This window comes from Hevea brasiliensis, chromosome 5 (genome assembly GCF_030052815.1).
Source record: "Hevea brasiliensis isolate MT/VB/25A 57/8 chromosome 5, ASM3005281v1, whole genome shotgun sequence".
Classification (NCBI taxonomy): domain Eukaryota; kingdom Viridiplantae; phylum Streptophyta; class Magnoliopsida; order Malpighiales; family Euphorbiaceae; genus Hevea; species Hevea brasiliensis.
Genome location: NC_079497.1, coordinates 115732720 through 115748430, shown reverse-complemented (window position 1 = coordinate 115748430; position 15711 = coordinate 115732720). Strand labels below are relative to the sequence as shown.

Sequence of the window (15711 nt, the reverse complement as noted above, 5' to 3'; positions counted from 1 at the left end):
ACCCTTGTTTGATTGTTCCCCAGGGCCAAAGCCCTATTTCTCACCGCTTCTTTCTGGTGGGCGAGAAAGCCCGATTTCCTATTTCCCGGTGGGACATCCAAATCCGGCTAATAACTCCTATACCGAAAATCGCTGTTTGATGACCCCCTGTGTAAAAGCTTTCTCTTTCTTTATAGCATAACAGCCTAATACCCTTTCCTTTACTAAAGAAAGGCCCTTCAAGCGGTACGGTAAGTTTCATTCCCGATCCATTTTCTTATGAGAAAGGCAAAGCTCGAGTTGAATGCGAATGACTAACTGATCACGCGATATTGCTGGATCGGCTTTCGCCCATTGTCCTGGTATACTGACTGGCTAAAATCTCAACCTCTGGGACAAGATTTGACAGCTCTTTTCGTGCATTTACCCCCACATCCGGACAAGGAGACTAGTCAAAGGAGAGACGAAGAAGAGTCAGAAAAATCAGATTTCAAAAGCCCACTCAAAAGAAAGGAGGTCTCCGAGGCGAGGTTTTTATAACTGCGGATGAATCAATAGCAGCTTTGTGGATATTACCTAAATAATAATATCTGTATTATAGGGCAGTGACAGGGCTAACTGCCCATCTGTCCTTCCTGCGTTTGAAAGGATAAAGACTCCTACAGACTTGCTTGCAGAAGGAATAGAACGAGATGCTCCTAGGACAGAAATTTGATCACTCGGAACTGACACTCCAGGGAATGAAACTCACTCAATAGCTCTTAGTTCTGACCAACCCCATCCAAGATAAGCAGAAATGCATCGGATTAGCCTAGCAATGGGCAGTAAGGAAACTAAGTAGCCTGGTGGCACGACACGGAAAGACCTTATCACTATGCCAGAACTGGAAGGATTGATTCTTTCCTTAAGGTCATATAAGGCTTTCCAAGAAACTGGCCTGGAAATGGTCTTTCCAGTGGTCCTTGGGGGAGGGACTTAGCCAACTGGCTCCCACTCGTGATAGAATGATAAAATAGTAGCAATGAAAGAAGGAGCTAAAGGGATTTATCCTGCTACTGATATGATACTTATACTTCCAATGGGTCTTCTGGTGAGAAGCATATGATTATGCCTAAACTTGAAAAAAACGTATTATTATATGTTTACCTGAGTTAACCCGATTGAATCAGCTTTTATGAGAATATCCAATGCTCCTAGCTCCAAGGAAGTGACCCCACCATGCCCTCGGGAGAAAGTATAGTATAGTAAGGGCTCGCGCCTCCGGTGTCTGCTGCTAGGTCATACGTTCAATCGATATAGCATTTCACTAGGCAATCCAGTTGCCACTTCACTATCAGTCACAAAGGGCGAAGGAAAGTCAGATGAAAGTGATCAGTCTTCTCCGCGGTACTTATGCCCGACCTTTCAAAACCAGTAGCATCCTCAGTCCTAGTGGTTCTTGCTGGCATCTATAGATAGAGAGTAGTAAAGAACCAGGTTCCCCCGTATGGAGCCTTTTTGTCTAGTCCCACCTAGAGCGACAGCTGCAGACGTAAGAAAGCAGCAAGGAGCTTGACTACCTGTAAATTGTAGGGCTGAGGTCTTTAAAATTAAAACACGTTTGAGTAGTTCTTGTTCCCGTAAGTGAGAGCACTGCTTGCTCGGTCCTCTAACAAAAATGGTAAATAAATATATGCATGCAGGCCAGGTTGGTACCCTTAGAGTCCGGTCTTCACTAGAGAGTGGCAACCCTAGTTCCTTTGTCCAAAGTCAAGATAGGGATCGTAACTAGGCTCCTTTGCAGAATTCAGGCCTAGCCATTGAGGGCAATTCTACACGGGTCCACCCCACCCGTGCTTATCGATCGATAGAAAATCCCAATAAAGGTAGGCTTGCTCTCCAGGATCGGTTTCCAAAGAATTGTTGGATGTATACTCGTCATTTATGATAATCATCCCAGCCGTCTCCCGGAGCCGACTCTAATTAATTAACTAGCTTCTGAGGTCGGAACAGGGAAAAAGCGAATCTAGATGTCTCTGCTTGGATTCCATCCAATGGATGCCTACCTTGAGGTCAATCGAGAGTCGATCCGAGGGAATAGACTCAATGCTGTTCTCAGTTACTTTGAGTTCTTTTATGCTGTCTGTCTGCGTCTTTTTCTTCTTTCTTTTCAAGTCGAATAATAGAGTAGGAGGCTTCAAATCCTCATACAACATAGTATGAGACTAGGCCGATAGTTTGAGAGGTAGCAAGTCAAGTTTCAAGGACTCCTTCTTTCATGCTTGGCAAGAGTGGGTTTGTTTGGCGGGTGAAAGCTATTAGCTATTACTGCTATTTATTCACCTGAAGCGTGAAAAAAGCTTCCGTGGGTTGGGCTTGGTTGATTGGTTCCGTGTTTTCGACTATCCAGCGTTCCGGACTGAGCTTCTAGCCTTTTGATTAGCAGCATCTCATTGGATGCAGAGTAAGCGCCCGAAAACTACATCCTTTAGCATACTGATTGCAATCCTTTCTCAATACTTGGCCAATGATAGCCATGCCTCCTAATTAACCATCTCATTTTGACTCAGACCTGATGAGCTCAAAAAATCCCTTCGTGGACTTCAGCTATAACAAGAAGCATGGATTCATGTTTGCCTAAACATTTAAGAAGCAAACCATCCACGCTTTTCGCTTTTCTCTTACAGAGGTGGTTATCAATGAGGACATATCTCAAGGATCTAAGCTTTCTTTTCTATCTGTCTTTTCACTTTGATCTTTAAGAAAGTTAATGATAGGAGTTTTCCAATCTTACTCATTAGAATATTAGAATCAACTTGCATGACTTCAAGAGTTCTCTCTATCATGAACTGAGGCCAATGGGCGTTTATTTTAAACTGTAATGAGTTTTTGAAATGGCAGTTTGACTCCCGAGGCAACGTCGAGCCATTTCATTGGCTTCTTGATTCAAACTCCTTGGGAGTATATTCAATGGCGACCCCCATGAATTTGCCTTTCAATTCGATAGCCAGGGCATGATACTCAGCCAAGGAGTTACTACGGCACCTATACTCCCCTGTATATTTTTAGGCAGGCTTGGGTCAGTCAGTTAGTGCGGTCTCATTCCTGTTATTCCGGGCAAGCCAGTACGGTACCCATTCTATATGGTTTATAGATAGTAAGTAGTGAGCCAATCAACTAAGGCAGTCTCCGGCCCTGGTTCTTAACAGGCGAAGGTGCGTAGCCCTTCTTTTATCCAAAAAATTTGATATAATCCGCTTTTTTGATGGAAAAATCGGCTCTTAGCCTTTACCTTTAGCTTGGAATTAGGAAGGAAGAGTCTATCTAACCTATAGGTTAAATAGACGGAATTAGTATGCTATGTCTGTGGGACGCTTTCCTAAGTTTCATGGAATATCGTAAAAAGAAAACCCCGTTGTTAAAATAGCTTGCCTTGAAGTAGCCTTGTGGCATAGATAGCAAGTCCTACAGAGAGAGGGCCTTTGGTTCAGTTTCTCAATTACATCGAGCAATCCGTTGATTCCACTATTGGAAGTGCTGTTATGATCGATTTGGCTTTTCCTCTTCATTAATAGCCTGGGAACTGAGATTATTAATCAGAGTATGCCAGGTCCGTCTTTGACCGGTTCGGGTTCGGGACTCGTTCTATGACCGTACTCCTCCCATGTTTGAGAGTCTGAGAAAGCTCTTCGTCCGACGCGGATACGAGCTTCTTCGATTGGACTGTGACATAGTAAATGCGGCTCGGAACAGCTATGAGGCACTGAGCCCTTTAAACTTCGCTCTTTGAGCCGGCTGTCCCTCTGCTCAAGTGGCTTTTTTGGTTGCTTTCTGGCTTGATGAAAGATAGGTTGAAGTCTTAGAGTTAGACCTAAAGGCTTTCTCCTACTGCGCGGACCCGTCCCCGAATCCGAAATGGCTACGGCTACCTAAGCTTGAAGTCGAGTGTTGGGGCAAAAAGCCGAACTACTGATAAAACTTCGGGCAAGGCAAGCGACTGAGGAATGAAAGATAATGTTCTCCGCGGCACCTGCCTGAACAAAAAGATCTGAAAATAGAGTATGTGAAGATGTCTACTCTACTCCCTTCTTTCTATCGACATCCCTATCTGTCATAGAATTTCATGTGTTAAGCATATAGCTCTGGCTCATTCGTTCCGTAACCGTAACCTTAGGAATTGCGGGTTAGCAGGCTAATGGCTGGCGCCTCTGAAGCCTCTGAGCTTCTAGCTAAAGACTATTCTCGGTACTCCATCAACTCAATGAATTGCGTAGAAAACGATCAGGTGCTCATCCGCCTCTCGGCTTCCTGATCTTCACTGGTCGGAGGCTAAGAGCTTTCTTTGACTCTGAGTCATATGGGATGGGTCCCTACTCTCACTATGGCATAGTGGCACAACGGTTCCTATGAAAGTCATAGCCGGACCTACTATCCCTCCCCTCTCGCCGATGGTTTGAGAGTTGCGTTGGCGTGACGCTAATCTACTGATATTCGAGTGCTTGAGTTTCACTCATGTAGAGATAACGAAGGGAAAGGGCATTTATGAGGTGTATGGACATTTTCCACGCCTTTCTCCTTAACTAAGATTAAGATAAGAGGTAGTCCCCTTGGGTTAAAGGTTTCAAGTGAAGCCTACCTTGTTTGATATCCCAAAGCCATCCCTAGTTAAAGAAGTCACTCCGGCTTTTTTCTAACTCAAAGCCAGTGAGCTAATCGGAGGTAGCTCCTTCTGTTAAAAACAACCTATCTTGTATTCTTATCCAATGGACTCTGAACTAGACCTGATGGAAGTGATCAAGTCTTCAAACATGGAGATGGTCCTTCTACCCTTGTCCGGATATGCTCTTCTGGTAATGACAAGCAAGCCGGAACCATTGCTTCAAGCAGGCTTCTTGGCTTGGGGACGACTGTGATAACGAAACTCGAGACTAACTGTAAGGTAAGGACTTGCTAGTTCCTTCCTTCATTCATTTTATCAATGGGAGAAGTAACTCCTTGCTAGAGGGACGAGCTCTCTGCCTTTCCTACCTAGTTAGAAGCTTAGCTTAGTCGTCTCCATCATTCGATTGCGTGTCAATGAGAAAAGAGAAAGACGATTAGTATTAGTTAGTAGAAAGCCATATTCCCTTGGAGGTTCCACCAACGGACTGAAGTGAAGGCCTTCCCCTGGCTACCGCTTGTGCTGCCTTGAACAAGTGAAGATGTCAGTTCAGAATACATGACTTACATATGAAATTCTACATTCTTGTACGACAATAGAATTTTACTTCATCTATCAGTCTTTTTTCTATTGTAATAAGTTTATAGACTGTAGTTATTCTCTCTTATGGTCTTTCATATTTCTTCTTCTTACGCTAACCTTACATTAACTTTGCGCAGACTGATCACTCGTGGCACACAAGCTATATGATCGATTATTCAAATGCGCTTCGATTTCATATACTCACTTCTTCGCTTTACTCAAACTATATGCGGGAGTCACTGTATTCTAAAAGGAGTACCCGAGGGCTTTAGCGGTTCCCGTGCTGATCGATTTAATTAATCAAGCAAAGGAGTAGATTTGTTGTTCCAGATCGGGGGGGAGGTGTAAGGGCAAGAATTGTCTAACCAATCGATCCAGTATACCTACTTTATTCATTTCATGGCACGGCCAGACTCCTTGTGCTGTCAGGTCATGAAGGCCAAATCTTTCCCATCCAATAGCTCTTTATAAGCTGAATCCACATTTTCTTTTGAAAAGTTCTGTTAGGTTATTAACCAGGAGATCCAGCCGGAAAGACTTTCGATAACTCAATTTCCGAAATCGGTTGCCTTCTCTAAACAGTTTTGTACGCTAGCTAGGGCTTCTCCTTGTGCTTTTCTTTCACTTCACAGGCGAGGAACTTCCATGAGGAGGGTTCGCTCTTCCCACGTTGTCAGAGTGGGGGTTTTTTGACTTCAACCGTATACCATGACCTGGCTTCAAACCCACCGGCCCGAAACGGGAGAATTTTTTAGATGCGGAAGTAGACTTAGCCCCTCCTCGCCTAAAGGCTCTTATCGCAGCGTGGCGTTCAGCTGCCGTTCATGTTACCTCCTTTCTTCCATCTCGTTGGCAGGTTCATAAGCAGGAGAATCAGACTGCATTCAAGGGCTTTTGCTCCTACAAAAGAAAGAGCGTCAGTGCTGCGTTCGTTCCTTATTCCTGATCCCCCTTACTTTGCTGACACTGAAGCCAATACCAATAGTCAGTAGCTTCGCCATCTAAGGTTTCCCTACCAGATCAGGTTTTCCCAGATGAGTAATCTTCTTCATCAGGCTTCCTTCTCGCACTCGAAGTGGTAGCGGTACTGGAATCTTCCCTAAAAAACCTATGAGATATGGTTTCATTCCACCAGTCCCCTAACATAGAGAGCAGGGGTCAAAGGGCTTCACTTGGAACCTTTTCTTGCTTTTGAGCTCTTCCATCTCATTACGATGCGCTGTTGTGCCTCTTTGGTTGAAGACTGCTGGCTGGACTCGACCTCTTATCCATACCGCCGAGTGAGCAGATGTTCAAACTCCATATTTGATAATAGAAAAGGAATCAGTCGAAAGAAAGTAGCCTGTGCTTGGCGTCAGCTACGAAGCCTCTGTTTGAAAGGAAGCAAACTAAGATGAAAGGAATCCAGAAAGGAGAAAGTTAGATCGAAAGGCCCACAGGCGTTAGAACTCAAGCTCGTAGTCTCGGAACTGCTTGTATCTCGCTTTTTGAGAGTGCTTTCTTCTCTTGGGACTGGCTAGCACTCCTTCCCCACAAAGTAGAACATAAATGCCTATCTTTACCTCACTAACGTCCAGACTATATAAAGCACGTCTTAAATGCCTTTAGATCTGACTGACCGAACCGAACTAAATAACCGATATAAACGCCTACAGATTCACTCTATTTAGCTGACTTTCGAGCTCAGACTGTCTTAATACCGTACCCCGCAATATGAAGACTGATCGCTCGCTTCGTCTACGAATAGTCAGTTTTCATTCATTCTGCAGTCTACTCTGGCTTGAAGACAAAGCCATTCGCTAATGTAATAGTAATAGTCTATCTCTTTTATATATTGGGCTGGCTAATTCGCTCGGATTCTCATTAATTCTACAACTTCACGCCCTACTCGTGGGGGAAGGCTTTCTAAGTCGGATCAAGTACTGCCTTCTCATAATAAGATATAACTCGTCAGTCAGCTTAGAGGTATTAAATTCTTTTGCTCCTTGACGATAGGGATTGAGGTGTGCTTTATAACAATGAAATAGAAAGATAAGTTTAAGCATGGGACTTTATCCAAAGTGGGTCCTAAGCTCACAAATCTCTACCCGAATAGGGTGAACCCGAGAGACGAGTGCATCGTACCTTCTTTACAACTATATGAACTCCATTCACTCTCTGCATCTAAATTCCATATTTATACTCTCTCTTGTACCTTGGTGAACCAACCATTTCCTATAATTGCATATCTTAGGATGCCCAGGGTAAGACCATACGACTTCCTTTAGCCAGATTCACTGTAATATCACTGTAATAGAATATTCAACTCAGTCCTCTCCTGCTAGTCGAGTCTCCCTTATCTCTCTTGGTCTAAAACTCGTACGAAACTCCTGCTCGTATGCTTCGACTCGAACCCTCATAAAGGGAATTGGCACTTCACTCGCTTAGATCACGTCTGCTTTTTCTGTTTGATTGGTCTTTTGCCTAAGCTTTGGCGAGACCTTGAATCGATAAATGGAAGGGCTACTGGTCATCGCAGGAACTAAACTCCCGAAGACCTCATCCAGAGGTCTTTGATTCCTTGCAAGACTCATATAGTAACCCGTCACCCTACGAAATGAAAAGAGATGGCGGTTCCTCGGCCTTGCCCCATTCCGCTTCTTAACCTATGTATTGGGTTGGGAAAGCTGCTTAACTTCGTGCCTCTGCCCTTTAATCCTCTCCTTCTCCATTCGACATGGCTACAGCCAGACAGTCTTTCTTGAACGTAGGGCAGTTCGTTTCTAATAGATTTAGATCAGGGTCTAAATAAGACAGACGATATGGGGAAAACTAAACTTGCATTCCTTCATTAATGTTATTTCATTTCGGTTGAAGATGAATCAGGTGCGACATAACCCATTCAATTAGCTGCCGCTTTCCTTCAATTCCACTACCTGCCACTAGTTGAAGTGATGTTCCCAGGCCGGGCTAGCTTCTCTCCCTAGGGTCGATTGTCCGTCTAGTGAGTTAGCGCTGAGACTTTTTCTCCTTTACCCACCAGTCAAGGCAAGGCTGGTCATGGTGACAATAAATGCTGTTTCAACTCCATATCTGTCAATCAAGTTCTACTCGCTACTAAAGAAAGAAGGTCCGGTCGAAGCGAAGGAGTCACAAACCTTCAACTCATCGAGGAAAAGGCAATCAACTCTTTCTCTCTCTCAACTATTTGCTCTTGACGTAGTGGCTACCACCAATTTATCTAAGACTAAGTAAGACTAAGATCGATAGACGCATGCGCCCCGTGATGTGATGAAGAGAAACTGATCTTCTTAGTCCCAGAGTCTTGTAACTCACTTAGTCTGGAAACTCAGCGCTGAAAGCCCGATTATGTTCGACTTTGAAAGCGAAACTGGCTTTCTTTTTTGCCCTCGCCCTGAAATGCTATAAGTTTTTGATATCGCTTTTCTGGGGAAAATGCTTGGTAGTGCCCAGACTTGCTTTTCCCACCGACCGTCAAAAAAAGGAGAGTGGCTGATTTAACACAATCAATGCGTTGAAAAATTCCTCTAAGACAATCATAGTCTCAGTGGATGCATCTTGAGGGCATATTTCAACTGTGAACCTGATTGATTATTCTTTTTTCGACTTGCTTGATCTCACAAGGAACTGCTAGCGTCTGAGTCTATCTCCAATCCCTATCGTGAAATAGCTTAGATAAAGCTCACGGGAAAACCACACTTTTCTTTCTTCATTCGGTTAGGTCAGGTCAATCAGCCCCTAAGCTGGCCTCTGTCTGGTCAGTCTAAGGCTGGGATGGGACTCCCCAATGGAATGGTGTTAGAGCGGCTTGGCATTCCGCCCCTATCGCTAAATCAATGAGATACGTGGATCAAGAAGCTATCTTTGTTTGAGCGGCTCTGCCTAAGGTCGAGCTGCTATCGCTGCTTGCCCCTCTCGTCTAGTGGCTTTTGCCTTTTTTAAAAGATATTTTCAACTTTTTTTTGTCTAGAAAGAGAATGCCTTCTATAATAACAAATACATAATCTAAGGGAAAAGACATGAGATCAAGTGAGAACTCAAGAATGTTCTTGCTCCTCAAGAAAGACAAGACGGCAGGGAACTAAGGTGATGGCTTGTAGCTTTTCCACCTACCTATCATACAATCTATACTTTGAGACCTGATGAATGAAGGGCGGGCTCACTCCTCTAATGCTGTGATAGAAGAGAGGTGCCAGGGGAATCAATGCTCTCAGCTGAAACAGGGCTTGAAGTCTTCGGGCAATCTGCTTCCTATCGAGTGGCATCAACCAGAATAGCTGATCGAGCTCTTTGGTACGCGGCTAACCTTTCAAATTGAGCTGTTCTTCTTACTCCCATAAACTCAAGAAATTGGGTTGGGTAAGATAAGGACTCCTATAATAAAGCTCTTTTTCTTGCTCTCGTGCTGGATGTCATCTCGGCATATCGGTCGGTTTAAGAGGAATCAGGGGTCATTGGCCGTTGACTTTTTATTCTCTTCTCTGAACTGCTCTTAGGCTAAGATTGAATCCGCTTCTCTTCCGTATTCCTCCGCTCGAGTTTCTGTTGCCGAAGCTGTCTTTCAGCCCTTTCTTTCAAGCTTCCGTGAGTCAGCTCGGTAGCTAGTCTAGTCAAATACATTCTCTTCCCTGAATAGGGGTTGCTCCTTCTTCTCGTCCACTCGGGAATGAAGCCTTCCCTTTCGCTGCTAACCTTTTAAATGGAGTTGAGCTGGCTACTAAATCAATTGCTTCAGTGAAGGTTCCTTCATCAAATCAAATATAGGTGGCAGGGTCAGACAAAGAGTCCACTGCTGTCCAGTCATAGTCAGTAGAAGCAGCGTAGGCTCAGCTCGATCCATTTCTTTTCAATGATTTGATGATAAGCAATTCATGCACAATTCAATTCTTTCCACGCTCGGTTCAAACGAGAGACCTCAAACCAACAAGACGGGCAATCCTCTCGTAGACTGAGCACTATTAGCTGTATATTATTCTGTACATACGGTGTAAATACCGTATATTCTTGTATTTTTTTTTTACCATATATATAAAAGATCTCCTAGGGCACAAAGCCCATCTTGCTCTCCAATTCTACAAGCGCTAACCCAATCTCACTGAATGAAGTTTCACATCTTTCGTCTCAACTTGTCGGACCGCTACTCGAACCCGGAGCGATGGGTGGGGAAGGAAGATGAGGTGAACTTCAATGGAGAAAGAAAGCACTCGATGATCAGTTCTCTACCGGGACAAAGAAGATGATCACCAGCAGAGAAAGCAATTCGAACCTTATAGTCTCCCTACTGTGAGGGAGACTGCCCGTGTCCTACTTCCTTTGAATGAACACAAACCAATCACGTAATCATCTATACATATGTCATTATTGGAACATGATCCGATCTTCGAGAAGTAGTGTTATGATGCTTCCATCCCTTTTATCTTCTTTCGAGAGAAGAGGTAGGCATTTATGCCTCGACGAGAAGTCTTTAGGAGACCTGTTACCGTGCTACTCTTCACTGGTTAGAGATCTAACTTCATGGGTGACAGCCAGGAAAATCCTCTCATCAACAGGACGGACACAAAGAGGTTCATTTTATTTCCTAATTCAAGTGTGGAGAATGATTGAACGGAGAAAGAAAGAATCATGCGCAACAGGCTTCTGCTAGGCAATAAGACTAGACTCTGACTGACTGACTAAGGATTTTAAGGGAGCTCGGAGCCTGATGCCCCTCGCCGTCTTGGCAAGGTTTGGCAATGAGACTCAGTTTGACATCCATCGAAAGCGGAGAGACCGAAGGAGAGTGTCCTTCCCCAGCATCCATTCCTTCGTAGTCTTGTTTGATAGTAGGAAAGCGTAACCTAAGCGCAACAACGAGCTTCCGCCAGACAATTGGACCGCTCACTACTTTGACTATTACTGGGAGACTGATCATCCAGAGGAGAGCAAAGAAAATAAGGTTACTCTTGATTCACTTCACAGGGTAAGGGGGCTGGGCTATTCATTTCCGAGCGACTGTTCGTATTGGTAGGTCTATCACCCTCTCTTTGATATCCCCTCTTCATCTTGTCAGGCTGAAAAGGCCTCGTTCTTCCTTCCTTCCTGGAAAAAGGAGTGTAGTGTCCTATTCTGCCGCTTCGGGTGCCTCAGCTGCTTTGTATGATTCATATGAAGCAATCGGATGCGGATTCCTCTGCTTCTACGGGGGATTCAGATGTGGATTCTAAGGCTAATGCTGCTTCATACCTTACCCGGTTCGTTGGAACCACTTCGTTCGGATCCACGGAACTACGAAGCTAGGACGGTGGGGAAGGATAAGAGATCATATCTGTGCGTTCCCGGCCGAGCTTCTTCAATTATCTTTTTTGGATGATATTGGAACCTTGGCTATTTCACCCACCCACTGCCCCTTCTCAATGTGGCTTAAAAGCGCTCTTTAAATGTCCTTCTCGAGCATACATAATATTTTTTTTTCGCTTTGTCCCCTACCCTAGGATTGAGGATTTTCATCCTATGCCCACTGCTCAAAATCCGAAGACTAGCTTTCGTACATAAGCTCCTCCAACAGCTTAGGAAAGAGCAAGGACGAAGCGAGCCACGGGAATAAGGCAAGCAAAGGCAAGGGTCAATTGGCCAAGCCATCATCATAGGGGATATAGGCATCGTCGAACAACGGATCCACTTGCTCTAAAAGCAAGCCTGACCTTTACCTTTCACTTTGACTGACCCCTCTTCCGTTGGTCTACTAAATTGACATAGACCTCCCCCTATGGAAAAGTCAATCCACTCTCCCTAATGGTCGAGCTATTGACATCTCTGCCCCTGAACAGGATAAGCTTTTCCGCCCCTTCCCTTATTCAGCAGAGTGGTGCTCACTTACCCGGTAAAGGCAGAGAGATAGGAAGGATCCCCTCGGCCCCGGATTCTCCCCACTCAAAGACACCATCACAGCCCAACTCCAACACATGCAAATAAGGCTCGACGCACGGACTATACTTTTACAATAGAATACCTGGAATCTCAAAGCAGCACCAAGGCTGAGGAAAAGGAGAGAACGAACGAAGAAAGGGTTTCGATATGTCACATTTCCAGAATCGGAATATCCCGAATCATGAAAAAAAGAAAGAAGGTGAATTACCATTACCGGGTCCAATGGGAATTGTTTTGTTATTTAGGAAACCATAAGGAGGATGGGAAAGCAACTATGACTAGTAGATAAAGAGTAAAGAGTAGTGAAAGGATTGAAACCAAAGAGAAGATACTATCGATCAAACTAGATCGATAGCAGCATGTCCAAAATTGACAACATTGCTAAAAAGAATTCAAAGAAGACGGTTCAAAGCAGTCAGCTCCTCCTTAGCAACTCGAGCGTCTTCTTTCCAGCTTTCGAAGCTGCTTCACCCTGGCCCTGTGGCTTTTTTCCTCCAATCGAACCGAAGGGAATCGCAGATTTATTCCGTTTTTAGTTCTTCGATCTCTCGCTTCAGATCACCGCTTCGAAAAGCTAACGTCCTCATCTTTGCTTCGACGCGATCGAAGACCTCCTGAGCTATCCTCAAAGCCTCTTGGGCTGCGGAAAGAGCAATCTCAGCTTGCAAGAATTCGTCAACAGACTTGTCCGTTTCCAGCTGAGTAGAGGACAAGAGCGATTCAGCCGAGCCTAGCCGATTGCAGATTTCAGCCAGCCTCTGCTCTGCGGCTCAGTTGCCATCTCTCGAGCGAAAGAGGAGTGTGTGCGGATTTTCTGCGCATAAGTCGGGATATACTGGAGGCGTGCAACAAAACAATCGGCTGATCAGACAGAGGAATAGCTGGGTGAGATTGAAGCTCAGTCTTGTATAAACGTATGGTATGGTGGAATCCCGACATGGGCGAGTAGTCTCGGAACGGGGTCGATCTGGTATATAGGCCACTAAACCAATCATCATATCTTCTTCCGCTTTACAATCCAAACTCATTTGAATCTTTCCTTACAAAGATATTCCAAAGTTAGCTTCAGAAATGTTGTATTGAACACTTCTCTTTCTTTCACTATTCCCACCTAGGTCCCCGGCTTTGGTTGCTTGGTCTACCATCTGAGCTACATCCCCTTGTGCACCATGTTGATAGGAATCGGCAAAGACCTTCTTGTATCAAAGCCTTTGTAGCACTAGTGGTACACAGAAGTGGGGTACTTTTTGTTATCGTTTCTACTATTAGATAGTTTGAATAGACTCCCACGAAATCAGTTAGCAGAATCTATCCCAGTAAAGAGATCTGTAAATGGACCAGCTAAGCATCATTGGCTTGGTCAGCCTTTACCTGACCAACTACCTAATTTCTTTCTATGTGGATCCTTCATACAAGTTTGCTGCTAGGAGCCCTCTCCGGAGGGGACTCAATTCAAGGTTGGACGAAAATAGGACTGTCTTAATAAGATAAATAGGTCATCAGAGGACCCAACGACTTTTATTTTTTCGTGAAAGCAAGGGCATAGGAATCCTAAAAAATGTCTATAGCTTTTCTAGCTGGGTGCCCTTAATCTTGAAAGCTTGGTCTAAAAGTCTGGATACTATAAGGTTCGAATTTCTGGGTCTTGAATTAGATTGGATAGCGGGGCAGGGAAGAAGATGAGGAGATAACGGGCGAATAAGGAACCTTAGAAACCGCTAAAAAAAGATTTCCAGATTCTCTGTTTCGGTCCTCTTACTAGATCTAAATTTTCTAGCTCTTACAGCAAACAGCAATAGCTACCTTTACAGTTCCGAAGAATCTCGATAGTAGTGTAAAAGTTGGTAATTCCATGATACAAAAAGATTGTATGTCGATTTAGCATGAGGTGTGTGATGCATAGCTAAAAAAACGCCAGTGTCTTTGACAGATACGATAGAAGAAAGGAAAGACGATGACTCTTGGTGGTCGTTACTTTTGGTGGTCTGCCTAGCCCCCTTAGCTACATGGCCCGTGTATCGCTCGTCCCGTCCCATATTAGGGTGCCTCTTTCAGAGGCCCTCATGAACCTAACCATGCATAATTGGCAAGCGATCTATTTTGAAGGAGAAAACACAAAGGGCCTGATCCAATCGATAATTTCTTTACTTTACTTTTTTTTTATTTATCATTCTTTTCCATTCTTTCTTTTCTATAAAACTATCGCCTTCCTTGTACAATCATCTGACGAAGTATCATCTAACCGCCTTTACACAACCATTGGTTACAAACAAACAAACAATAGAAGCGAAATGGAGAAAAGGGAGTTAAGTTCTAAACTCCTTTTTTTTTAATGATCTAATCTTATTGGAAAACAAAAAAGTGTGATAAAGTCAAGTCCCAGTACAGTATAAAAAAAAAAGATCGAATATTCTACCAAATTCACTTTTTTAGAGTTTGTTTTTTCTTCGGCAGAAACCCTTAAAAAAGATTCTTCATTCCCTCTCTAAGAGAAGTGGGATCCTTATTTGATCTTTATTTTTTGAATATCCTATTTCCTTTGATTAGTAATGGGATGCCTATAATATATCAAAACTTCAGCGTGAAATTTGAATGAGATAGATTGTTTCAAATTAAAATGAGTAATTGAGGTTACACAAAATCGGAGCCAAAAAATAAGAGACTTTTCAGATTAAAAGAATTCTATCAAAGCAATTAAATTCATTTTGTATCATACAAATAAAAATTCCATTTGTGTATGTGCTACCGGGAAAGATATGGTACTCGATTCGATTTCATTACACGGGTCGGGAGTAATCGAAAAAGCCAAACTCAGTACGGTATCTCTTGGAATCCTGAATATGACGCTACCAATAATTTGACTAATCCACATATGTCTCTATCAATCGGTACTAGTTGAAGAAATGAAAATTCCCATATTTGTATTTGTGAGAAATGAAAACGAAAATATAAATAAGAAGGATCCCTTTGGAATGAAATTCTGCTATTTGTCCCCTGTCACAGAAAATGGTTGATGTATTTTTTTATTGGATTTGGATCCGTCGGGACTGACGGGGCTCGAACCCGCAGCTTCCGCCTTGACAGGGCGGTGCTCTGACCGATTGAACTACAATCCCAGGAAAATTAGGCGTACAGCCTAAAAATTCAACTATTTTTTTCTCATTGGATTTCATCTGAACTATTTAGTTTCGCCGTGTTGTAACAGAGACACGAATGATATAGTATATTATTATATTTAATTATTAATATATATTATTTTTATAATATATTTATAAATGCAGTGACCTCTAGTGGGCTAATTCATGAATTGAATCAAAATGGGCCGGCGGTAGAGTCACGCTCTTTAAACGCCCTAAGAAATAGGCGTAAGTCATCCCAGTTCAAAGGCTTTTATATTTTCCACGAAACTCCTGTCTTAGTCTTCACCATTATGAATCGCCGCCAAAGTCTTCCTACTTCCATTGTTCCAATCAGATCCGAAAATGAGAAATCAATAAAAGTCAGTGCACCTGAATTGAATCATGACTATATGTTATTCTGATATTAAGATTCGATATAGATGTGAAATCGTGGAAGTGGATCTTGATTTCCTTTGACCACGTAAG

General features: G+C 43.4%; 1 non-coding gene across 1 annotated transcript; it reads right to left on the bottom strand.

Annotated features, from left to right (window-relative positions):
• Positions 1–15148: 15148 nt before the first annotated feature.
• Positions 15149–15222, bottom strand: TRNAD-GUC (transfer RNA aspartic acid (anticodon GUC)). Its single transcript has one exon. It is a non-coding gene; the product is annotated as a tRNA-Asp (tRNA).
• Between the last annotated feature and the right edge of the window lie 489 nt (positions 15223–15711).